Source organism: Solanum stenotomum, chromosome 4, assembly GCF_019186545.1.
Source record: "Solanum stenotomum isolate F172 chromosome 4, ASM1918654v1, whole genome shotgun sequence".
Lineage (NCBI taxonomy): Eukaryota > Viridiplantae > Streptophyta > Magnoliopsida > Solanales > Solanaceae > Solanum > Solanum stenotomum.
The window spans coordinates 66441221-66467545 of record NC_064285.1 but is presented as its reverse complement, the minus strand read 5'-3'; the positions used below and the strand labels follow the sequence as shown (position 1 = coordinate 66467545).

The window sequence follows — 26325 nt, the reverse complement described above, 5'->3', positions numbered from 1 at the left end:
ATTCAGTGAGTTGTAAGACAAATCCAGTTCGGTTAGCTTTTGAAGCATGCTTCCATTTATAGGAAGTGGTCCAGATAGGGAATTACTCGTCAAGTATAAGTACTGAAGATGTGTGAAACTTGGAATTGAAGAGGGAAATGGACCGATGAAGCTGTTATCAGAAAGATCTAAACTTAAGAGCTGCTTCATTTTAGAGATTGTGGAAGGAATATTGCCAGTGAAATGATTATGCGATAAAAACAACACCCTAATTTGTGTCAAGTTTCCAATGGAATCAGGAATGCGACCCGAGAATTGACATGCATTGAGTATTAAGGTATTCAAGGAACTGAAGTTGCCAATTGAATCAGGTAGCTCACCAGAGATGCCTGTGGATAAAATATCCAACTCCATTAACAGAGTGTTGCTCCGGTGGATCTTTGGAAAAACTCCTTTGAGAAGGTCATTCCCACGCAATATGAGTGTTTCCAAGTTTGGTAGAAGGAAAAAGCTATCTATGAGAACACCTCGCAGATTAGTATATTGAAGATCCACGTACCTTAAGGAGGAAGAAATATTCACAGGTATCGGAGATGAGATGTTGACACCAGGGAGAGAAAGTAGCTCCAGATTTGTGAAGTTCTGAAGCAGTGTTTCAAATGCTCTCTGATCAAGTTGTAATCCATACTGACCAGCAGAAAGATGAAGTGACACCAAATTGGAAAGGTCTAAGATTTCTGTAGGGATTTTACCATAAAAGGAAGAGTCAGAAAGGTTGAGATGCCTTAAATTCCTCAAACGGCCAATGCCATTTGGGAATGAACAAGGATAAAAGTCATTGTAAGCAAGGTTTAGTGTTTGGAGATGATGAAGTTGGAAGAGGCTGCTGTTGGGATGAATAGTTCCACGAAGCTGACTACAACTAAGGTCCAACGCGATAACATGACCGTTTAATATGTCACAAGTGACTCCATCCCAACTACAGCAATCCATACTCTCATTCCAAGACTTTGTTTTTGGGTAATCAATATGTTGGTCTTCTTCAACCAAACAATTAAGGTAGTCGGTGATTTCAAAGGATTGTTTGAACTTAAGCAAAGCAGAAGCTTCACTGGAAGAACAAATATGATGATCAAAGGAAGAAGAAAAGCATAGACTTATCAGCAACACCAAACAGAGAAATGAATAAAAGAAAAAGAGACTCACCATTATGTGTTTGTTTTCACCAAATAATAGGATGTTTGTTCTCTTCTCACAAATCAATTCATATATATATATATATATATATATATACTAGTTTCTGAGTTCCACGTGTGTTCCATCTAAATTTTTATAGATCAGTAAGAACAATTAAAATTCTATGAAAATATGCCTGTAATGAGTAATAAAATGCAATAATGACTTTAAAAGTATGACAAGAAACATCAAATGAGGGTCATATTTTAATGTTAAAATTGATTCCTTTTACGCTAATAACCATAAATTTAACTTTGGTTAGTAGTTAGCAAACTAAGCTTCCAATTAAGTCACAAATAGCTAATTTGAGCCCAAATACATAAATACAGACTTACGACATTCAATAATGAATAAATAAAAATAGTAATAGGAATAAAAAAGGTAAAAATAATAATATGGGTTCATGAAAATAGTCAATATATAAATAAGTCAATAAAATAAGTAGTCAATATTAAAACTCTTTTTTTAATAGCAATTTTTTTTACTAAGCATGTATTTCTTTTTTTGGGAAGTTATCATATTTTTAATGTAAACCTTTTTGTAAAAAACAATTGTAGGAAATTATCATACTTTTTATTGCTAAATATTAAATATTAAATTATTCGCCACAATTTTCTTCATATCAATTTATATATATATATATATTGCTTATATTAATTGATTACACTTTTGAATTTAGAGCGATTAATAGGAGAAGTAAAAAGTGATACACGCACTATACAAATTCAACAATTTTAAAATTAAAAAAAAAACAATTTGAAATTCACCAAAAAGAAATAAAAAGAGTAACCAACTAAAAAATTCTTTTAAAAATAAATATTAAAAAATTGTATTTTGCAAAAAAAAAATAAAAAATACACATGTAATTGTAGTTATTAATTATTTTAAAGGGTCAGTTTTAAAAATGAGTAATTTTATTTTGTTAGTATTATTTAAAATTGTAATTTTTATTAAAGATAAAAATTAAATATTAAATTTTTGAATAATCTTTGAATGATCTGTTTTAAAATTAAAAATTCAAAAAAAATTCTTTATTTAAATAAAAATGGGAATATAAGTAAGCAGTTTTAAAACTTCTCATCACATTTTCACTCAAACACAGACTCTAAAATCTGATTAATTAAAAATTAATAAATAAAACAAATTATATTACACAAATTCTAATTTTAATATTTATATAAAGATAAAAATTAAAAATTAAATATTTGAATGATCTTTTTTAATATTAAAAATAATAATTAAATTATATATTTAAATAAAAAGGGGAATATAAATAGGCAGTTTTAAAATTTCCCATTACATTCCCACTCAAACACAAACTCTGAAACCTAATTAAGTAAACATTAGTAAATTATACCAATTATATTACACAAATTGTATTTCTTTTAACATGATAAAATACTAACAAAAATTCAATAATTTTAAAATTCAAAAAATAATTTAAAATACTAACAAAAATTCAATAATTTTAAAATTCAAAAAATAATTTAAAATTCTTTTGTATATGTATCTTAAATTAACCAAAAATAAATAAAAAAGAGTAACCAACTAAAAGATTCTTTTGAAAATAAATATTACAAAATTTTATTTTGCAAAAAAAAAAAAAAAACACATGTAATTATAGTTAGTTAGAGAGTACGTTATACTTTTCCTTTATCAAATTTTTCAGCAGAAAAAATATAAAGTAGATTAGATAATAAAATAAATAATCCATTTTAAAACATTAGTTGATGAAGTAATACTTATATACAATGTGAAAATTAATAATGAATGACTTTTTTATGCGATTTGAGTGAGGGATTTTGTTTAGTTTAATTTTGAATTAATAATTTTATATGTCTATGGCATCATATGATGTAATGTATAATTACTATATTATTTCTCCGTTATTTTAGTCTATTATGAAGTTCCATTATCTTCTTTAGAAAATTCATATCTATTTTAATATAGTTCAAATCAAAATTTAAAATATCTAATAAACGCATTGAGAAAATTGATCTTATATAGTGTTTGTACTAACTAAAATTAGTTTTATCTTTAAATCATTTTTTCTATTATAAATAGTAAAGAATATTTTGAATAAATTAAATGATCATCCGTCAAAATCAATGCACTTTCGTCGGTTATTTTTCATGCAAAAACACACAGAAACTCTAAAAAAAATTGTTACTTTTTTATATATAAAAAATTAATGATCATCCGTTAATTTGTAATTTCTTACAATAACTAACGGATGAACACCGATTATTTAAATTAAAAAATGCAGTTGAAGAGCATATATAGAAATAAAGAAATCATAAAATTAGTATTTGTGTTTAAATGGTACATTAAAAAAATAGAGTTGAAGGGTTAATCTTTTATTATTTTTTAAAAGAAAAAATACTTTTTTTTGTCTTTCACTCTCTTAGAGAAAGCGTGATGCACACACTCTGCCACATCACTTAGAAGAGCCTAAATGTAATATAAAAATTGGAGTTAAAGGGTTAAAATGGATCGAGGTTGAGTTGGAGTGCCAAAATGAAATTTAAGGTCAAATTTAAGGGTCTGATTGGCCTAATACGTACTTCCTATGTCCTCATTTTCTCTAGATGTTGTTGTTCACATCGGGGTCATCGACCATATATCTCTGCAGTGTCTGTTATTCAAGATGATGTGAATAGGTCCCGTTACGTAACACTCACTATAGAAAATATTTCTGCAGATTTTTGGGACAAATTTCCAATGATAGAAACTATTGCTTGACTAAGTCAAGTGAGGAAGAAATTGAAGACAATAATACCGTGTGGAATTTTATTTAAAATTTTGTTTGATATGTGTTTTCCTGGTTAATTAGTATGATTTGAATAATTTGTTGAAGATCATTCCAAGTAATTGATTAGTCTGTTTTACAAACTTGTCTATAAATTTCCACATAACTACTGATGGGAAAAAAAGAAAAATATGATATTTTGCAACAGTAAGACCTGCTGGACTAGTAGTTTGTAACGACTTGTTTGCGCCTTATTCTTTAGGTATTCAATATACGTCTTAACAAAAGTGTTTTGTAAGTGAAACAGTGTAACAATGTAACATACCTAGTGTAATCCCACAAGTGGGGTATAAAGAGAGTGATGTGTACCTTTGTTTCCAATAGTTCGAAGGTATTTTAGGCTTTTCTCCGTTTGTTATATTTTTTGTTTCTCGAAAAATTGTATGCTAGACAGGGCCGACTCAACAACATTTGGGGCCTAAAGCCAGACTTAAGAGAGGAGCCCTAATATTTAATTTTTTTTCATTATATATTCTTTTATTTAAAATCTACTTTTTTAGTTATTTTATATGCGAAGTCATTAGGTACTGTTTTATAATCAATTTGTTTTAATAATTCCTTTTCAAATGATAATATAATTAATTCATTCAATCTCTCATGAGACATTGTTGATCTTAAAGAAGATTTAATCAATTTTAATATCGAAAAAATTTCTTTCGGCTGAGGCAACAGTTACATAAACTGTTAACATTATTCTATAAGCAATATGTGTATTTGGAAAAGAATCAAGTCTTATTGTTTGATAGGGTATTTTCATTAGATCATTATCTTCTACTTGTATTATTTCCCTTAACACTTTTAATTTAAAAAATAAATCTAAACCATCAATATCAGAATAACTATTACGTGTTAAAGAAAGTTCAAGGTTAAGACAATATTTTTTTAAAATTTTCATCATCTAGTGATCTCAATATTTTACCACTAAATAAGAAATCAAAAATATTTTCATATGCTTCAATTGATTCAAATCTATTTTGAAGTGAAAAAATAGTTTGCTCTACTCTACATATATAAAGCAATTAACTCTTAAAAGATTCTTCAAGGGACTTTGTGATTTCGCTATCCATATTTTCATCAAAGTGTTTCTTACGAAATTCAGGTTTATTTTCATCTCATATGCAATTTTCTTAGTAGAAATCATAACACTCATAGTACATATAATTTTTTTCTAAAATAACATATATAAGTAATTGTTTTTAAAAAATGAGCCCCCCAAAATATATGGGGCTCCAAGCAATGACTTTAGTGGCCTAGGAGTTAAGACAGCCCTGATGCTAAAGCTTTAAAGAAATTTTCTTACTATCAACTCGTCTAAAAGTAACTATAGATGACTCTTCATTATAAGTGAAATTAATAACCTGCAAATCAAGGTAAACAACATGCTAACTACAACACGTTTAATTATACTGATTATAGACTTCACATTGTTGGTATATATAATTTAAATTTGTTTAAATATGAATGTCATATGGAAAGAATTTTTTTGAATCCTTAACTTCATGGTGAATGACCCAAATATAGATGCCAAAACTTAATGGGCTTTTAGAAATTGCAAAAGAGGGTTAAATATGTGAATTAAGGTGAATTTATGATTAGTTTTAAGTCGTTACAATAATTGAGTTACAATTATTATCTTTGCTGGCCATAGCAAAAGCGACAAATATGCTTGTTTCTAAGGTGGTTTTAATGGCAATAGTAAAGACCGCTAAAAGTAATTACTTTTAGTGGCAATAATAAGGGTTTTTACCGGCACTCGACATAAATGTCACTAAAGGCTTTAGCGACATTGGATCTAATGACATTTAATCAAATACCGGTAAATGTATTTGTGGCAATAAATATTGCTGCTAAAAGAAAAATCAATTGCCGCTAAAGGTCTCTTTTGGTGTAGTGTATGAGGTATAAATTAACGAAAGAAAAGAAACACATGCATCCAGACAAATAAAATGGGGTGCTTTCCCCCATCTACCACTAACTAATTTGTGGTTGCAAAAAATTTGTCCCAAGTGTTAAGTCTATTTCCAGAAAGACTCAAGTCTTTAAATCTTGTTTGATAGTACCAATTATACAATATTTGTTTTGTCCAATTTTGGCATCACTTGACTAGTCACTTCTAACAACTTGTTTGAGGACGGAGAAGACTTAACAAAATAATACTCCCTATGTCATAATTTTCTGTAGATGTTGTGTTCATTTCGAGGTCATTAACTGTCACTACAGTGTGTGTTACGCAAGATGATGCATGTGAAAATTGGTCCCATATTTATGTGGAAAAAAATTCTGCAGAACTTGTAAGAAATTTCCAATGACAGAAACTATTGCTTGACTAAGTCAAGTGAGGAAAAAAATGAACAATAATTGAAGACATGATTTAAGTCCTCCATCTACTTATAGAATGTAACAACAAAACAATAATACCGTGTGGAATTTTATTTTTGTTTGATATGATCCTGCATAATTAGTTGCGTTGTCTCTTGTGCTGTTTTCCACAAAAAATTTTTTACTCGGGTCCTAATAAACGCGACAGTAGGTGTAATTTTACTTACCAAACACTTTACAACAGTAAGACCTCCTAGACTAGTTGTTTGTAACGACTGGTTTGCGCCTTATTCTTTAGGTCTAATTTGTCGCTGAATGATGTGATGTCTTTAGGCATTCAACATACATCTGAACAAAAGTGTTTTGCAAGTGAAACAGTGTAATAACAACAACATAGTCAGTGTAATCCCATAAGTGGGGTCTGGGGAGGGTTGTGTGTACCTTGAGAAAATATCATCTGTTTTGTCTCTATGTAGGCAAATTCAGAAGAATATGTTTTTCCCCATATTTGCTTCTAAACATTTTAGAATCGCCTCAACCTCCTTGAGGTCCAGGCACTTGAGCATTCAATGTTCAATTTTCATTACAAGATAAACAGGCCTTTAAGTCGAAGTGAATGAACATGTATTCAAAGATCTAAAAATGGTCAGAAATTAACATCTGCCCATCCAACACAACAGTCCACTGCTACTTAAACACAAAAAATCGAACTTCAAATGTAGATGTCTTTCTTTTAGCTTTTTTTTTTTAAGAATATAATTGACTTTGATGTTATTGTTCCTTTTATCCCTTTGATCCTTATTTGTACCTAAGCTAACTTCAATTCAGTAGTCGAAGCAAATGCTAAAAATAATTCAGAGGTATCTAACAGATGCAAATAACAAAGAGAAACTTCAGACAAAGTAAAAGAACAATATTCATGGGATTATTCCAACATTACTTATTAGAGTAATTATTTATAAAGTATATTACTTGACAAGTTGTCCCCATCAATCTTCCATGAAGTCCGTTTTTTGTCTCTGAGCTCTCTTCTTTGGCCTTCTATTTTCATGAGGCACGATGGCATCAAAAAGTTCCACAACCCATTTTGGTTTACGATATTTAAACATGAGACTCCAAATGACAGTTCCAACAACTAGTCCAAAACTGTAGCCTACGACTACAGATTCCCACGTAAATCCACATTCATCGCATGTTCATCTTCTTCATACTCTAATGGTTGAGGAACATGTGATGGATCACTCGATCCACATTGCTTTGATAAAGGAGGACCACATAAATCAAGGTTGCCACCATATGAGTCATTTTCAAATGTGTTGATCAATTGTAGACCTTGAGGAATCTGTCCAGCAAGAAGATTGTGAGAGAGTTTTAAGACTGCCAGAAACTTTGTGCTACTGACAGATCGACCGATGTTTACTTAAAAGGAGTTGACAATTTTGTTCAATTTGCTTTTAAGCACTCAGAACTAGAAGGTGAAATGCCTTATCCTTGTAAGAAATTCAATAATATTTTCCACAACAAGCAGACTAACTTAACTTGAATTATACCACACATATAATTATGTTTCTAACAGATAAAAACAGAACCAGAAAAGTTCACTAATTAGTCCACAAAATCAAATAAAGACAAGTTGGCCCTCTCAATCTTCCATTAAGTCCGTCGTCTCTGAGCTCTCTTCTTCGCCTTCTTCTTTTGTGAGGCATGAGTCCATCGAAAAATTCCACACACCATTTTGGCTTACGATATTTAAACATGAGACTCCACATGACGGTTCCAACAACTAGTCCACAGTTGTAGCCTATGACTACTGATTCCCACGTAAATCCACTAAAAAAATACGACTCTGATGGTTGAGGAACATGCAATGGATCACTCGTTCCACATTGTTTTGGTAAAGGATGACCACATAAATCAAGGTTGCCACCACACGAGTCATTTTCAAATGTGTTGAATTGTAGACCTTGAGGAATTGGACCGATGAGATGATTTTGAGAGAGGTTTAAGAAGCCCAGAAAGTTCATTCTTTTCAATTCATGCGGAATCTTTCCAGTGAGCCAATTCCAGGAGAGATCTAAAGCTTCAAGCTTATTCAGTTGCCCCAAATCCATTGGAATATGACCTATGAGATTGTTATGGGATAAATTGAGTAGCCAAAGTGAGCTGAAATCCTTTGGTGTTTTCGGAATGACACCTTTAAAATGGTTGCTTGAGAGATCTATGGTTGTCATAATTGTGCTGATTCTTTCTAGCTCAATAACGTGCCCTTTGATTACCAAACTCACTGAATCCTCATACAATACGTACGATAGTTTCATGTACTTGATCTCTTAAGTGTCTTCACCATCTAATTTGATCATTGCCTTGAAGTTTCTAAAAACTTTTGCAGGAAGTGAGCCTGTCACGCCCCAAACCTACACCCTGGACGTGGCCGGCACTCGGAGACCATCGCCCTGGCTTACTTAACTCAGCCGAAGACTTAACTCAACAGAATAAACTCAAGGCAATAGTTTAGATAATAACATCTTAGCCAAAATGGCAACTTATGTCTCAAAACAAAGTATTTGCAAATACATAGACAAGAGACTCTATACTAACTGTCTGACTGTCTATGAAGCCTCTATAATACTGAGATGGATGTTGGAACATACCCCACAACATCCAAATAAAGAAAACTAGGAAAGCGAAATAAAAGAGTCCTCCGGAATGCAAGGAGGCTCACTACTGACTTTGGAGTGCTAAACTGGATCAACGGCGTGCTGGATGTGGATCTTGGTTACCTGCGTTTGCATAATGAGACGATGCAGGCCAACTGGCATCAGTACATTGAATGTACGAACATGCAAGTTGGAATGCTAAACCACAACTTAAGCTTGAAAAGAGTAAGAAGGAACACTTATGTCACGCCCCGAGCCTACACCCTGGGCGGGACCGGCACTCGAAGACCATTGCTGGCCCCAAGCGAACCCTTGGCCTGACTTTCTTAACTCAACGGAAACTTAACTTAACAGAATAGCTCATGCAATGAAAGGTTATAAAACAACCTAACTGATGCATAACATGCCAAAGGCAACTCGTGTCTCAAAATAGAATATTTACATATATACATAGATGAGAGACTCAATACTAACTGACTGACTATCTATGAAGCCTCTATAGCACTGAGATGGATGTTGGGACAGACCCCGCAAGATCCTAATAAAACAAAACTATGAACACAAAATAACAGAGTCCTCCGGAAGGCAAAAAGGCTCACCACTGACTCTGGAGTGCTCAGCTAGATCAACGGCATGCTGGATGCTGATCCTGGGTACCTGCGTCTGCATCATCATAAGATGCAGGCCAACTGGTATCAGTACATTGAATGTACGAGTATGCGAGCTGGAAAGCTAAACAACAACTTAAGCTTGAAAGGAATACAAAGTAACTCTTACCTTGGCTCTGTTCAACTCATGAATAACTGAACTCAATATAAAGCAATAAGACACATGCAATATACATAAAGCTTGTAAAACAGTGTAAACAACTTAGTTCGTTAATGATAAAGCAATAACAAACTCAACTTTACTTATATAAAAGTAATATAAGTTTAGTGGGAGATTCTTTAACCGACAACCACCACTATGAGCCCTTAGTGGTGATACAACATTTTACCTCACGTTGCCCAAGGACCATCCTATACCTTGCCGTGATATAGGACCTTACTTAACTTAGTGGATTCACTAGCTTAACTTACGTGATCATCTAAAAAGTATGACCCGTTAAATCCCATGTTTGGCTACATGGTTCTTATGGAGATTTGAGTTAATATGAACTCGCGTCTCCAATTCGGTGCTCAAAACTACTCCCAAAAATATACTTTAGCTCATAAGTGTTTTAAACACATCTTTCTTTAGTTTGAGATAATTGCTCAAAGCTTAGCCCAAAGGCTCTCTTGGAATCGATGTTCCCTTTTCTTGAAAACTAGCCCAAAGGCTCTTTTGGAAATCATAGTTCCTTTCTTACTCAAATGTGAAGACATTTATGAACTTCTTTGGGAATACTTAGTTCCCTAATAACTTTGGAGAAATGAACTCAACTCTTTACTCTTTGCTTAACTTGAAACTATAGTCTTAGAACAAAGTCAAAACGTTTGTAAAAGACCTATGAAAACTTGAAATGAACTTCTCTTACTAGATTCTTGGCTTTGATCTTAACTCTTACTTGAATTGACTCTTAACTGATCCTTGAATTGAATTATGGATTCAAGGATTATGATTTGTGTTTGGAAAGACCTCATGATGCTTAGGAATGATTTAGGACAGCTAAACTTAAGAAGAATTACGAAATTTAAATTTTGAAATAGTGGAGTCCGCGTCCTGTCCGCGATGCGGAGCAGATTTTTGTTCACAGGGGGAACAAGTCCGCGACACGGACTTGTTTCACGTAAGCTGCCCAACTTTTCTCCTTCATTTTTTTTCAACTCTAAACCCTCTTAACTTCAAAGGTTCTTTCCCCAAACACTTGGGGTCATTAAAACCCTTGATATACAATAGATTCAACTCGGAATTCCATCCGGAAACATGTACCAAATCAACAAGAAACTTCAACACAACCACAAGAATTCAACAACCACAACCACAACCACAAGACTTCAACAAACACAACCAAATCTTTTCTCGGAAATTAAAACGAGTTTGGCGTGTGGGGGAATGAACCAACCCAACAGTATGATCTCACATACCTTAATAGGGATCACCCCCGACGAAAACCACGACGATCTCGACGAACTTAGCTTCCTTCTCTTTCTCCTCTTCTTTCTCTCTTCACTCACAACCCTAGCACTCACTTTTAAAAGGTAAAACTGATTTAAAATCAGTCTAGACCCTTAATATAACCAAAAGAAATGGTTAGGGAAAAGACCAAAATACCCTTAAAAATTCGGACGGACTTCCTTGTGCCAACAGCCCAACTTCCAAAGGGCCTAACTCACTCATACAAACTCGAAATCAAGCAAACTCGGCGGCGTTGGAAAGATCATTCCAAGGACTTTGCGAACATAACTTGAAATACTCCTAACTCATCCTGAGATAGGAGTTATGATTGTTTGAAGTTGACCGAAAACTCACTTTTTTTCCCATACTTGACTAAATTTCCAGATTTTTGAATTCTTTCCAAAAAATGACTATTTCCAATTTCAAGCTTCTTCATAGTTATTTCAAATTGCAAGATGTCACAACTTACCTTGGCTCTGTACAACTCATGAATAACTGAACTCAATATAAAGCAATAAGACACATGCAATATATATATAAAGCTTGTAAAATAGTGTGAATAGCTTAGTTCGTTAAAGATAAAGCAATAACAAACTTAACTTTACTTGTATATAAAAGTAATATAACTTTTGTGGGAGATTCTCTAACTGACAACCACCACTATGAGCCCTAGTGATGATACAACGTTTTACCTCATGTTGCCCAAGGACCATCCTATACCTTGCCTTGATATAGTACCTTACTTAACTTAGTGGATCAACTAGCTTAACTTACGTGATCATCTAAAAAGTATGACCCGTTAAATCCCATGTTGGCCACATGGTTCTTATGGAGATTTGAGTTAATATGAACTCGCGTCCCCAATTCAGTGCTCAATACTACTCCCAAAATATACTTTAGCTCATATGTGTTTTAAACACCTTTTTCTTCAGTTTGAGATAATTGCTCAAAGCTTAGCCCAAAGGCTCTTTTGGAATCGATGTTCCCTTTTCTGAAAATTAGCCCAAAGGCTCTTTTGGAAATCATAGTTCCTTTCTTGCTCAAATGTGAAAACATTTATAAACTTCTTTGGGAATATTTAGTTCCCTAATAACTTTTGAGAAATGGACTCAACTCTTTACTCTTTACTTTACTTGAAACTTGAACCTTAAAACGAAGTTAAAACGATTAATAAAGACTCTTGAAAACTTTGAGAAACTTTACTTTGACTTGCTTCTTAACTTTTAGACTTGACTCTTAACTTCTTTGACTTTGACTCTTAACTGATCTTGACTTGGCTCTTAACTGATCCTTGAATTGAATTATCGATCCAAGGATTAAGATTTGTGATTGGAAAGATCTCATGTTGTTTAGGAATGATTTAGATAGCTAAACATGAGAAATGATCGAAAATCAAAATACGAAGGTGGGTCCGCGACGCGGAGGCATAATTAAATTTTGGTTTCAAAAACGTCTTTTGAGGCAGAACACCTCGTGTCCGCTCCCCGACGCGAAGCAGAAATTTTCAAAATCTGGGACCAAGAGCGCGACGTGCAACCACAGACGAAATTTCTTCTTCGTTTTTCATCTCTAAACCCTCCAATCTTCTCTAGTTCTTTCCCCAAACACTTAGGATCGATTGTACCCTCAATACACAACAAATCTAACCCGAAAAACAGCCCGGAAACATGAATTTAATCAACCCCCAAGCATCAACAACTCAACCAACAAAAAATTTGACAATTGTCCTACAATAACTTCACTTCTTAACATGTTAACAACTCCAAATCGCTTAATTGAAACAAGTTGGTGTGTGGGTGAACTAACCCAACATGAAAGGATCTCACATACCTTAATAGGGATCACCCCCGACGAATTCCACTCGCAAGCTTGGATGATCTTGGCGAATTCTTGCCTTCTTCTCCCGTTCTTTCTTTCTTTCACTCTTCTCCAAGCCCTAAGCGTATTCTAATTTCTAAAACTGACTAAGTTCTGAATTGACCCATATTAAACTCCTAAAATTGGATTAAAATAATAGGGTAGTGAAAAGACTAAAATACCCTTTAAAATTCCGGTTTTGGACATTTCCTTAATCCAATAGCCTAACTTCCAAAGGGCATAACTTGCTCATACAAACTCGGAATCGTGCAAACTTGGCGGCGTTGGAAAGATCATTCCAAGGGATTTCCAACCATATCAAGAACTACTCCTAACTAATCTTGAGTTAGGAATTATGGTCGTTTGAAAATGACCAAAACTCACATTCTTAACTTAGAAAATTTCCAGATTTCCACATTCTTTCCAGAAAAAGATTATTTTCAAATCTTAAACTCTTTCTAGTCGTTTCTAGGTGAGAAATGTTACAATATCTCCCCCTTGGGAACATTCGTCCCCGAATGAGCTTTATTTCACTATGCTAAGGGTGGTAACATCAAGTTCAACACTCAACAAGGTAAACAAGTAGCACATGCTTACTCAATAATTCAAGGAGTACTAAGAAGAGAATTATTACCTTCAACTGCGTTCTCTCCAGATTCAAAGAGATGGGGATATCTCCTTTTCATGTCCTCCTCAGCTTCCCAAGTAGCTTCTTCAACAAATTGGTTCCTCCAAAGAACCTTGACTGATGCGACCTCCTTTGTTCTCAACTTGCGAACTTAACCAATGAAGCTGTTATTAGAAAGATCTAAATAACTTAGCTCTTGGAGGTTAGAGAAAACGTCTGGAATATCACCTGAAAAGGAATTGGACGAAAGATCCAAGCGTGTGAGATGCTTGCATTTAGAGATTGTGGAAGGAATATGGCCAGTGAAACGATTACCCCAAAGCGACAACTCCCTAATTTGGGTTAAATTTCCAATGGAACCAGAGAATTGACATTGTTCGAGGTTCAAGATATTCAAGGAACTGAAGGTGCCAATTGAATGAGGCAGCTCACCAGAGATGCCTGTGAATGAAATATCCAACTCCATTAACAGAGTGTTGCTCCGGTGGATCTTTGGAAAAACTCCTTTGGGAAGCAGTGTTTCAAATGTTCTCTCATCAAGTTTTAATCCAAGAACATCAGAAGAAACTTCAAATGAAACCAAATTTGTCAATTGGCCAATGTTATGTAGGATCGAAGAAGGATAAAAGTAATTGTAAGAAAAGTTTAGTGTCTGGAGATGATGAAGTTGGACGAGGCTGCTGTTGGGATGAATACTTCCACGAAGCTGACTACAACTAAGGTCCAACCCGATAACATTACTGTTTAACATATCACAAGTGACTCCGTCCCAAGTGCAGCAATCTCTATTCTTGTCGCTTCCTAAAATTCTGGATCCCGCTCTCAGCTTCGTCGATCCTCTCATTCCAAGACTTTGTTTTTGGGAAAGAAGTATTACACTGAAAACTAGAGTAATCAGATATTTCAAAGGATTGCTTAAACTGAAGCAAAGCAGAAGCTTCAGTGGGAGAGCAAAGATGATGATCAAAGGAAGAACAAAAGCATCCACTTATTAACAACACGAAACACAGAAATGAATAAAAGAAAAAGAAACTCACCATTTTTACTTACAAAGTCATTGACCTATTTAATTGATTTTTTAATTTAAATTTGCTGTATAAAATTTTATTAAAAGCAATATTTTAAAAAATAAAAGAATATTCATTTAAATCATTTAATGAATGACCTGCTAAAAATATAATATTGACCCATTTTATTTTACCGCTAATTCTCCTAAATTATTGTCGGATTCTTTCTCCTCTGCTTAAGGAATTTTGATGCATGAAATTATTCCAGTATTATTTTTGAACTAGTGAATTTGACCGCGCTTCGTGCCGTTTATAAAAAATCAATAAATAGAAAATAATATTTTTATAACTTCATATAGCGGAAATAAATTTTAATTTTGTTATATGGATTTAAAACACAAAAATAATATTTTTATTAGTGTTAGATGAACCACATTTAAAAATAAGTAAATTTGCATTTCAAATAAAAGAAAAATGAAATAAAACTTAAATCATAAAAACACAAACACACAACATATTTTTTTAACAAAGTGAAGTGCATATTTGATATAGGCTTTGAGACAATATATTCAAAAGAGCACAAATTTTTTTCTTCAAAAAATTGATGAATGTACAATAATGTTTTCTAAACTCATTTAGCACACTTCTATGGTGACAATAGAGAGAATGATTGATTATCTAATTTAGAAATAACTTCACCAAGTAAGAGGAGTCTTGTAATTGTCATACAAACATCTAATGTAACAAAATATTGTGAAAATTTATGATACTATCGAGATAAATTCTCAACTCCTACTTGTATGTGAATCCCTAATTTTCTCCCACAAATTTTCTCATCAATCATCTCAATTTGTTCTTTGTCTCATGGATGACTTTGTATTCCACACTAGTTAGTCCACTTGCCAAACACATTCTATCGAAAAAAAAAAAAACTTCAACATACATAATCTCACAATACATTATGAGAATTAAGGTGATCAAGAAGTCAAATAAGAGATTGAACATATCAAAGAGAATTTAATTAGTGTCACCTGAGTTTCATATGTGAAGAGTGAAAAATTATAAATTAAATCAATTCACCTTTTCTCTTGAAATAAATCGCATTCCACATTCTTCAAATCTTATTCCTTATTCATCAAATCATGTCTACTATAATGACAAACTCTGAAAAAAAAAATATGTTAGACTAACAATCGAGTTAAAAACAAATATATGAAATATAGTAAGCAAGCTACTACATGAAGAAAAAAAAAAATTCCAATCTATATATAGTACAAAAATATAGAATATGAAAAGACACAAAATTAATTAAAATATAATTACTCAAAGATTAATACATACTAATTAATATAATTGATAATAAAGAACTGTTGCTGAAAAAAATGGAAAGGAAGAAAACTTACAACTAATCATTAATTTCACAATTAAGAAAAAATAAAATCTCTTAATTAGTGCTAATTTTTAGTCATTAATTATTTTGGTATAAGAAAACTTACGGCTAATCAAATTAATGTTCCTTTTTGGTTAGTTTTAGTTACCTCCAATTTTAGCAGTAATTTAATTTAATTAAATTAAGTAAAATTCACGTTCCTTTTTAAGTTAATGCTATACTCAAATTAACATTATTTTTTTGGTTAATTTTAGTTACTGTCAATTTAGCAGTAACTTAATCAAATTAAACTAAGCAAAATTAACGTTTCCTTTTTAGTTATTGTACATTTATAGTCATTGTATCATTATTTTTGGAAGAAATAAATGTTATGAAGGCTCTGAGGGAAGAGAATAATTTTGTTAACATATTTTTGAATTGAAAATAAAGGTAAAAATAGAAAATTCTGAAAATATAAATAAATAGTGATATTGGCCATTGAAGCATGCCACATCAGTGAGTTGATATACGTTTCCTTTTTAGTTATTGTACATTTATAGTCATTGTATCATTATTTTTGGAAGAAATAAATGTTATGAAGGCTCATAATGAGGGAAGAGAATAATTTTGTAAACATATTTTTGAATTGAAAATGAAGGTAAAAATTGAAAATTTTGAAAATATAGATAAATAGTGATACTTGCCATTGAAGCATGCCACATCAGTGGGCTGGTATTCGGCTTTATATATATATATATATAGATAGATAGATTCCAATTAAAAAAACTAAAAGAGGAAGAAGAGGCAACAACTGAGGAANGGGGGGGGGGGGGGGGGGGGGGGGGGGGGGGGGGGGGGAAGACGAAGAGGAAATTAATTAGTAGTGCTTGCATTATTTCTTATGCATTGTTTGGTTGGATGTATTAGAAATAACAAATTTTACATAATTTCTATTTTAAAATATATGTTTACAAAAATACCCTCCACACTTTATTTATTTATACACTTCCTTTGCAACAAAGTTTTTTGCTAAAACATTAAAAAAGATTTCTTTGCTAATACATCATTAACTCTTCTTCTTCTTCTTTTTCAAAAATAATATTAAATAGTTGTACTATTTGAGTCAAAATATTTTTGTGAAAAGTTGGCAAAAAATTCTTTTTATCAAATTTATCACCACAATAATAAATTTTTTGATTAAACTATGTTAGAAATTAGATTATTATTTAAAAAAAAAAAAAATACTTAAGAGGCCATAAAGTCTATAAGACACCAACAAATTAAAAGACATTGAAAAACAAATAAAAATAAAAAGGCAAGAAAGAAAATGAAAAGAAGAGAAAATGTTAGGAAATGTTTTAAAAAGGCTTTGAGGGTAGTTTTGTAATTTTTTAATCTAATACAAGTGTTAAATGTTATGTATTACTAATACCTAGAATTACTTGGTATTAGTAATACACAACTTAATACACAATATTAGTTATACATGACAAGAAAAAGTGTATCAAACAAGGTACTAATACACACACCTAATGCATGCATTATATTTCCTAATACACTCTATCAAACGACTCCTTAATGCTTAAGGAATTCTGATGCATGGAATAATTTATTCCAGTATTATTTTTGAATTCCAATTAAAATAAAATGGATCAATATTATATTTTTAGCGGGGCGGATCATTAAATTATTTAATGGATATTACTTTTTTTTTTAAATATTGATTTTAAATAAGAAAATTATACCAGCAAATTTTAATTAACAAAAATGTTAAGTTACTTTGTAAGTAAAACAATCATAGTTGAGTGACTTTGTAAGTAAAACATTCATAATTGAGTGACTTTTGAGTTAAAATTCAATGTTAAGTGACTTTCTGAGAAAAAAATTCATAGTTAAGTGACTTTTGAGTTAAAATTCAAAGTTAAGTGACTTTCTGAGAAAAGAATGCTTAGTTGAGTGACCATCTGAGATATTATCTCGAAGTTTATACAATGATATTGAAATAGTTGCACTGAATTTGATAAGTTGATATAATGATACTAAAATAGTATCAATTTCACTTCATCAAAAATGATCTTTAGCGGCAATTATTTAACAATAATAGTTTAATTGCCGCTAAATATGTATTTTTAGAGGCAATTAAACCTCTTTGTATATGTCTCTAAAGTCTTTAGCGACATTGGATCTAGTGATACTTAACTAATGCCGGTAACAACTTTAACGCTCTTTATTAATGTTTATATTTATTGCCGCTAAAAATTGTTTTTGTTGTAGTGCTAGTAATTAAAAGAATACACCAAAAAATAAATTGATCTTTTTATTAACACCCAACAATATATTTTTTATAAGGGAAAATGCATAAGTACCTCCCCAGCCTATACCCGAAATCCCAGAGACACACCTAACCTTTACTAAGGTCCTATTACCCCCCCCGAACTTATTTTATATGTAATATTCTACCCCTTTTTGGCCTACGTGGCACTATCTTGTGGGCCCAACGCATGTTGACAAATTTTTCAAGGATAGTGCCACGTAGGCCGAAAAGGGGTAGAATATTATAGATAAATTAAGTTCGGGGGGGTAATAGGACCTTAGTAAAGGTTAGGTGTGTCTCTGAGATTTCGGGTATAGGCTGGGGGGGGTACTTATGCATTTTCCCTTTTTATAATGCAAAAGGTTTTACCGTTTGGTAGACATTAGAATCATATATATATATATATATATATATATATATATATATATATATAAAGGAGGAACATAGAGGAGGTGATGTGGCACCTCTCTATGACCTCCATTCCTATTTATCTATTTTCTCTTTTTATTTGGACTTTTTATGTGTGATGTGGCACCTCTCTATGATCTCCATTCCTATTTATCTATTTTCTCTTCTTCTATTTTTTTGGATTTTTTATGTTTGTTTTTTTATTTATCTTATTTCTAAATGCATTAATCATGAAGAAACAAAACTGAAAATTTCTAATGAAGCAGTTAGTGAGGAAACACGTTCTGTTTGAGACATCTATTAGAATTAAAACACATTTAAATCAAATAAATGGGAGATGAAAAGACCATCCTTTCATACACCTTTCTCTTCTTCTAACCGTTTGACAGGTTATTAAAAGGAGTACCAAAATAGGTTTTTTGGTCTTATATTTCAATTTTCAACTCATATAGTATACGTACTAAGATATATGGCAAAGGTATCTTCTTCTTTTATTTTCTTATAATTTGGCCTTTACATTGACTAATTCGTTGTGTCATAATTGTTTCATGTTATTTTACTTTACATTTTTTTCAAGATTATCCCTTTTTCTACATAGCTAATTTTTTAGAGAATTTCTCTCTGTACTTGAGATCCTTCTCTTTTTTCTCTCCCAGTAGTACTTTTGGACGTATATGCTGCATTTGGTGAGTGTAAATGATGGGTGAGGACTGAGGACTGAGGCCTGAGAAGAAGAGGTAAGAAAGGAAATACAATTATAAGGAAAATAAAAGGATAGAAAATCGAATGATAGATTTATGCATGTATTCATATGTGTAAACACTCTCACTTTCAATCCAAAGGTTGAGAGTTGAGTCACAACAAAGCAAAAAGGATGCTTTCAATCCAAAGGTTGAGAGTTGAGTCACAACAAAGCAAAAAGGATGGGTACTATACTAGGGAGGAGTAAAAAAATATTAGGTCATAATTGACAATATTTCTTATTTATATTTGTGTGCATATTTATCATAAACATCATCTCATATAGTAAATCTAGCACTTCTATTTTCTTGCTATCACATATTTATATGTTTAAATAGTTTCTGCATTATAGAGTATCTATAATTAAGTAGTGTCTTCTATTTGATTTATAAAGGAAGTCGAGTCCTTTATGATCCACAAGTATGTACCTAAATAGTGTAGAGAAGTTGACCTCTATTCTTGATCCTTGAGCAATTACATAACCATTTTTGTCAGAAAAATTGTTATCATTTTAATATATTTTTCTTATTCAAGTTCAAATATATGTTAATCAAGTGAGTTACGTTATTGTGTAACTGTAATATTTGTCACATTGCCAAGCAGATTTATATGAGAAATAATTAAAGAATCATGAACATATGTATGTATTTTCGTTTTTCATTGTAATGGGTATTAAAATCCGTGCTGCAATCTAATACATATATATGTGTTGATAGTTTATTATTTCTATATTGACTACGAATTAAATTTATTGAAAATTAGTATGTGATATATTTACTCGGACAAAGTGTGGTAATAGAAATGGTAGAGTTGCCATATTTTATGGACAATGATCTTAATTATTTATCTATTTTTTTCTTTCTCTTTGTTTTTGTTGACTCTTCTTTTATTTTAAAAAAGTTATCTCCGTGAGCTAGCTCACACAGGTTCATCTTCATAAATTCTGCTCTTAATAGTATTTATAATAATATTCAAATCTTCCATTGTCATAACTCTCAATTATTTAATATACAAATTTATGGCATTTTAAAACAACACATAAAGTACCACAAAAGTGTCATTTCATTGGGCACAAGTTCAAAAACAAGAACTCTTTCTCGGTCATTAAATAAAATCTCAATGGGGCAACTATATGTAACATGGAACGTTTTGCTTCGTCGATAAATTCTTTTTTATTTACTTACTTACTCGAATTTATAACCCTTTTCGCAATAAGACGACCATTGAGGTTACCTTTATAGACTCCTTCATAACCTCACCTTGTTTGAGTTTCGATTCTAAAGTGAGTTAGTCATTTTTTTAATAACAACAATAAAAATGCTTATTAAGAATAATTTTTGAAAATAACAGAGTAAATTCGTAGGTGCAATTATTGATACAATATTTTGATTATTTTAGGAAAGAAGTAATAGTTTTTTATTTTAGAGGAATTGAATAATTAAACAAGGGTAAAGAGTGCAAATAAGAGTAGAAATAAAGGATAATTGAAAAATAATATTAAGATAAATACAAAAAAGAATGAGATTACACGAGAAAAGATTATTTAAGTAAAAAAACAATATGGGAAAAAAGATACACACAAAGAAGCGTAGGTAATCAAGAAACATAACAAACAGGAAAATAGAAGATTTCAAAATATCATTAATGCAACAAAAAATATTATTTTCATGGTAATGAGAATATGATCAAGAATTTTTTTTTTTTTAAAAAAAATCAAATTTCTAAATTTGTAAAATTACATTTATAACTTGAAATCTTAGGAAAATAATAACGATGAAAGGGTTAAAATTGTACGCCTTTGTTACATTAATGGAACCACGCAAAGCGCGGATAAGTTCACTAGTATTTAATAATGAAAGAATAAAATAGAAAGAAGAATAAAAAAGGTAAACGTAAAAATAATAATGTGGGTTCATGATAATTGCCAAGATATAAATAAGTCAATAAAATAAATAGTCACGTAAAAAAGAATGATATAATTAACTAAACACTATTCTATTTCTTAATTATTACAACGATCTCCACATTAAATAAAGTAAACAATTAACTAAACGGTATTTCATAAAGTAGCATTGTTGACTTGTCTATGCATGGGACTATGAGGTACAAATTAACAAAGAAAATAAACACATCCAGACAAATAAAATGAGGTAATTATTTGTGGTTGCAAAAAAAGTTGTCCTAAGTGTTAAAGTCAATTTCCAGGAAGACTCAAAGTCACCTGTACTTCATGAATGAGTACTAGATATGTGTAACAACGTGTTACACATATTTTGTAGTGTTTCACCAGATTTTTTAGAGCACGAAGAAGACTTAATAAAATAATACTCACTATGTCCTCATTTTCTCTAGATGTTATTGTTCATTTCGAGGTCATAGATCGACTATCTCTGCAGTATGTGTTACGCAAGATGATGTGAAATTAGTCCCTTTAATCAAGCGAAACCAAGTTGTATGAATGCAATAAATTTTAGTACAATTTTTCCATGGAATCTATATACATAAAAGGTCAAAATGCGTCATTGACCCAATTGTGAAAACAATTAATTGTACATTCGGAATAGAGGAAACCAAGTTGTACAAATGCATTAAATTTTTATGCAATTTTTCCGTTGAATCTATACAATCATAAAAGGTACGCAACTTGTGATCCATAGATGAGTACGACTCACCTCTAACAACTTATTACTCATATTTTGTAGTGTTTGTTAGAGGACGAAGAAGACCTAACAAAATAATATATACTCCATATTTTTTTTCTTTCATTTGGTTTTTATTTTCATTCATGTTCAATTTTCATTACAAGGATGAATAGGCCTTTAAGTCCACTGCTACGGCAAACACAAAAAAATCGAACTTTCAAATGCAGGAATTTCTCCTCCAAAGATCTAAAAGTGTGAGTTGCCTCAATGTACAGATTGTTAAAGGAATATATATTAGGTTACATATGGATGAAGGTAGTGGACCCCGAAGGGAGTTAAATTTAAGATCAAGATACTCTACATTATGGTAATGAAATTTTGGTAGGTGGCCTGTTAATGAATTATGTGAAAGGTTTACGAACCCCACCTCATGCAATTAAACCAGTTAGGGATTTGACCACGAATCTTATTGATATGAGGCTAAAAATATATATTTTAATCATTATTTACCTTACATTTATTATATATATCTGTCCTTTTTTAGCATGAATTTTATGAATTATGCTAAGTAGTGTATTTTATTTATAAGATTAAATTGGTGTGAAGATGAAAAAATTTGGACCTAAAACGAATTAAAGATGAAAGATTATAGAAGAAAATCAAGCAGACAACTTAATTTATTCAAACGTACAAAGAAAGGAAATTAATGAAGTTTACCTACATTAGTTGCCACGTGGCTGATTCTGAAGGCAGCAAAGAGAATTGAGGCAGTTGGACGACCATTGTTGACGTGGAAGTCAAATTCCGTTTGGTTTTGATTTTCCGATTTGTTTTGGACTCAGTTATTTTATTTGGAATTTTCTATATCTATAAATAGTCCATAGAAATAATTATTGGGGGAGATGAATCATAGGTATAACTATAAAGTTGTCAATACTTTTTAGGCTTCTATATATTTTCTTAGACATTAGTAGTTAAAGGCCCTTGTTCTAGGGTTGTAGCTATGTGTAAGTGTTGAACATCGATTATTTTGAATTAATGATTGGTTATCGCTTAAATTACTTTTGTATTCTTGTTTTAGTATTTCTTGACTGGCCATCATAGAGATAAATCTATTGTCTACTCTTAAAATCAGGAGACACTAAGGTAGATAGACCAATGGATACAAAAAGGTTGATCTTCCATTAAATTGAGTTGATTTGTGTTTAGGAGTGACGCTCAGACGAACACCTAGCTTGGTCACAAAACATGAGGAAATATAAATGCTCGTCAATTAGGACTGTCTATCCTCACTCAACGATGTAGTTAAACAACTAATCATAAAATCAACCGTGTAAATCAGTAATTTGATAACTGTAGTTAATTCATGCATGAGATGTGATACATGAACCCTATGCATGTTGCGGCCCTGAAATTTTCCAACCATTGTAAGTAATTTTATTATTTAATTCTTGCATTCTTAGTATTTAAATAAAAGTCAATTCTTTTGGCACTCTTAAATAAATAATTAGACCAGTATAATTTAGTAAAATAGTTAATTGACAAGTCTTTTGGGTTCGATATATAATCCGATTCTGTTAAGAGTCACTATATTTCTTCCGCGACCACATACATTTGCGTGTGCAATTGGGAGCAGAAATATCCAAGTACACAAATGTCTTTACATTTCTCAACAAGTGTGAAAAATCCTTCAGTTTACAAGAAAACTGCAAAACTTCTAGGCTAGGGAAAGTGATTTGTATTCCAGCATCAATGGTGATGTTATTTAAGACAAATATCTCCTACATAGATTTTTCCTATCCACATATACAGAACCATGTGTAACACATATCAAATGTGAACTTGAGACAAATATTTCCTACAGAAGACCAGCTTTGCTGTCTTAAGGACNCCGGACAAACACCTAGCTTGGTTACGAAACATGATGAAATATAAATGCTCGCCAATTAGGATTGTCTATCTGCGCTCAACGATGTAGTTAGACAGTTAATTGGAGTAGCCGATTAGAGGTCAGGAGACCATGATCGATCATAAAATCAACTCTATAAATCAGTAATTTGATAATTGTAGTTAATTCATACATGAGATGTGATACATGAACCCTATGCATGTTGCGGCCCTGAAATTTTTCAACCATTGTAAGTAATTTTATTATTAATTCTTGCATTCTTATTATTTAAATAAAAGTCAATTCTTTTGGCACTCTTAAATAAATAATTAGACTAGTATAATTTAGTAAAATAGTTAATTGACAAGTCTTTTGGGTTCGATATATAATCCGATTCTGTTAAGAGTCACTATATTACTTGCGCGACCACATACACTTGTGTGCGCAATTGGGAGCAACATTGTTAGAAATATCCAAGTACACAAATGTCTTTACATTTCTCAACAAGTATGAAAAATCATATAGATTACAAGATGATAACTGCAAAACTTCTAGGCTAGGAAAAGTGATTTGTATTCCAGCATCGATGGTGATGTTATTTGAGACAAATATCTCCTACATAGAATTAATGGATGGTTATCGGTTGGTGCATTGGCTCCAACATTTCGTGCTCCTTTCTTTCACTTTCACTCACAATTAGATTGATCTCCCATCAAACAAAACAATTTTTCTAGCCCTACTTAAGCTGTTAATTCAGTAATTGTAAATCACAGTGAGACACATGTGAACTAAATTTTGAGGGTGCAAGCGCATTAGTATTTACTTAATTGATATCCTAACTACGATAATTTTTAAAAGGTTAACGGTTTACCCTGGAAGGTGATAAGATATGAGTGTGGTGTAGTTGAGTAGTTGGTTAATTCACTAGATGATCAAGGGTAGTATAGACCTTTTGTATTGTTTGTTATAACTAATTTCTTTCAGATTAGTTAGTTAGTTAGTTAGTTAGAAGATAGAATCTATAAATAGTATGTTTCAGCATTGTAATTGTTAGTCTTTGAGCTCAAACAATGAGAGTTTCTCTCCTTCAATGTTAGCTCCTTGTTAATGGAGTTTTTCTGTTAATTCAGCTTCCTTCATTTACGTTCATGGTATCAGAGCCACACACAGTAATTACTGTGATAGGCGATCTTAATTGATTTACAGATTTTACGCAATAGTATGTTTTAGCATTGTAATAGTTAGTCTTTGAGCTCAAACAATGAGAGTTTCTCTCCTTCAATGTTAGCTTCTTGTTAATGAAGTTTCTCTGTTAATTCAGCTTCCTTCATTTATGTTCAGAAGGAAATTGAGTAATCTGCCCCGCACCGTTAACTATAAAATTTTAATCCGTTGACCAACCGTTAATTCGATAATCCAGTACCAATAAGCCAATTTTGCGATTGGCTTATCGGTTATGGTTCGGTTTTGAACAGCCCTAAGTATACCCCTAAAGTTGATTTAGATTTTCAGTTACACACCCAACTTTTGAGATGGTGTTATTATTCCTTGAACTTTTCCAATTTGTATAATAACTATAATGCAATAGGACATATAGTTATGCTAAATGCATGGTTCCAGGTAAAATTGAACCAAGCGTTTCGGATTTGAACCTTGAAAATAAAGAAAATCTTGATAGAGAGTGTTTTGCATTTGAAGAAACAAAACAACATGAACCCCAGAGGTGGATGTAGCCTTTTCCTGTTTTGTTGTACTAATAAGTGGATCACTTCAGTCAACAGCTCAATAGTTGCTATCCTCTGTGTGTATGAGTTCGGCTATTTCAAGTGTTCCTAATATGGGTTGAAAGCCATTAAGATCAAAGCAATGATCTTTAAAAGAAAGAAATGCAGAAACAGAAAATGTTAATAAATATGAGTTATGTTGCTTCGACTCTCCTAAAATATAATGACACCCGTGTTGGTTCCTTAAAAATTGCATTACTTTTGAAGAATCCAACACGTACCCATTGACATTTTTGAAGAGTCTGAGTAACATAGCTAATGAGCGGTTGTGTAGATCACTTCAGTCAACTTGAAACAAAAATAGACTTAACTTGAATAACCATTGATACTAAAATACCACACATATAATAATTATGTTGCTATCAAACATATACAAACAACAAACGGAAAATTAAAAAGATAAAAACAGAACCAGAAAAGTTCACTTATTAGTCCACAAAATCAAACAAAGACAAGTTGGCCCTCCCAATCTTCCATTAAGTCCGTCGTCTCTGAGCTCTCTTCTTTGGCCTTCTTCTTTTCTGAGGCATGAGTCCATCGAAAAATTCCACAAACCATTTTGGCTTACGATATTTAAACATGAGACTCCA

The 26325-nt window shown here is 31.8% G+C and overlaps 1 protein-coding gene across 1 annotated transcript in view; it reads right to left on the bottom strand.

The window, feature by feature from the left end:
- LOC125861675 (receptor-like protein 9DC3) overlaps nucleotides 1–26325 on the bottom strand; it is a 212421-nt gene that overhangs the window by 16893 nt on the left and 169203 nt on the right. The gene's annotated exons all lie outside the window — the stretch shown is intronic.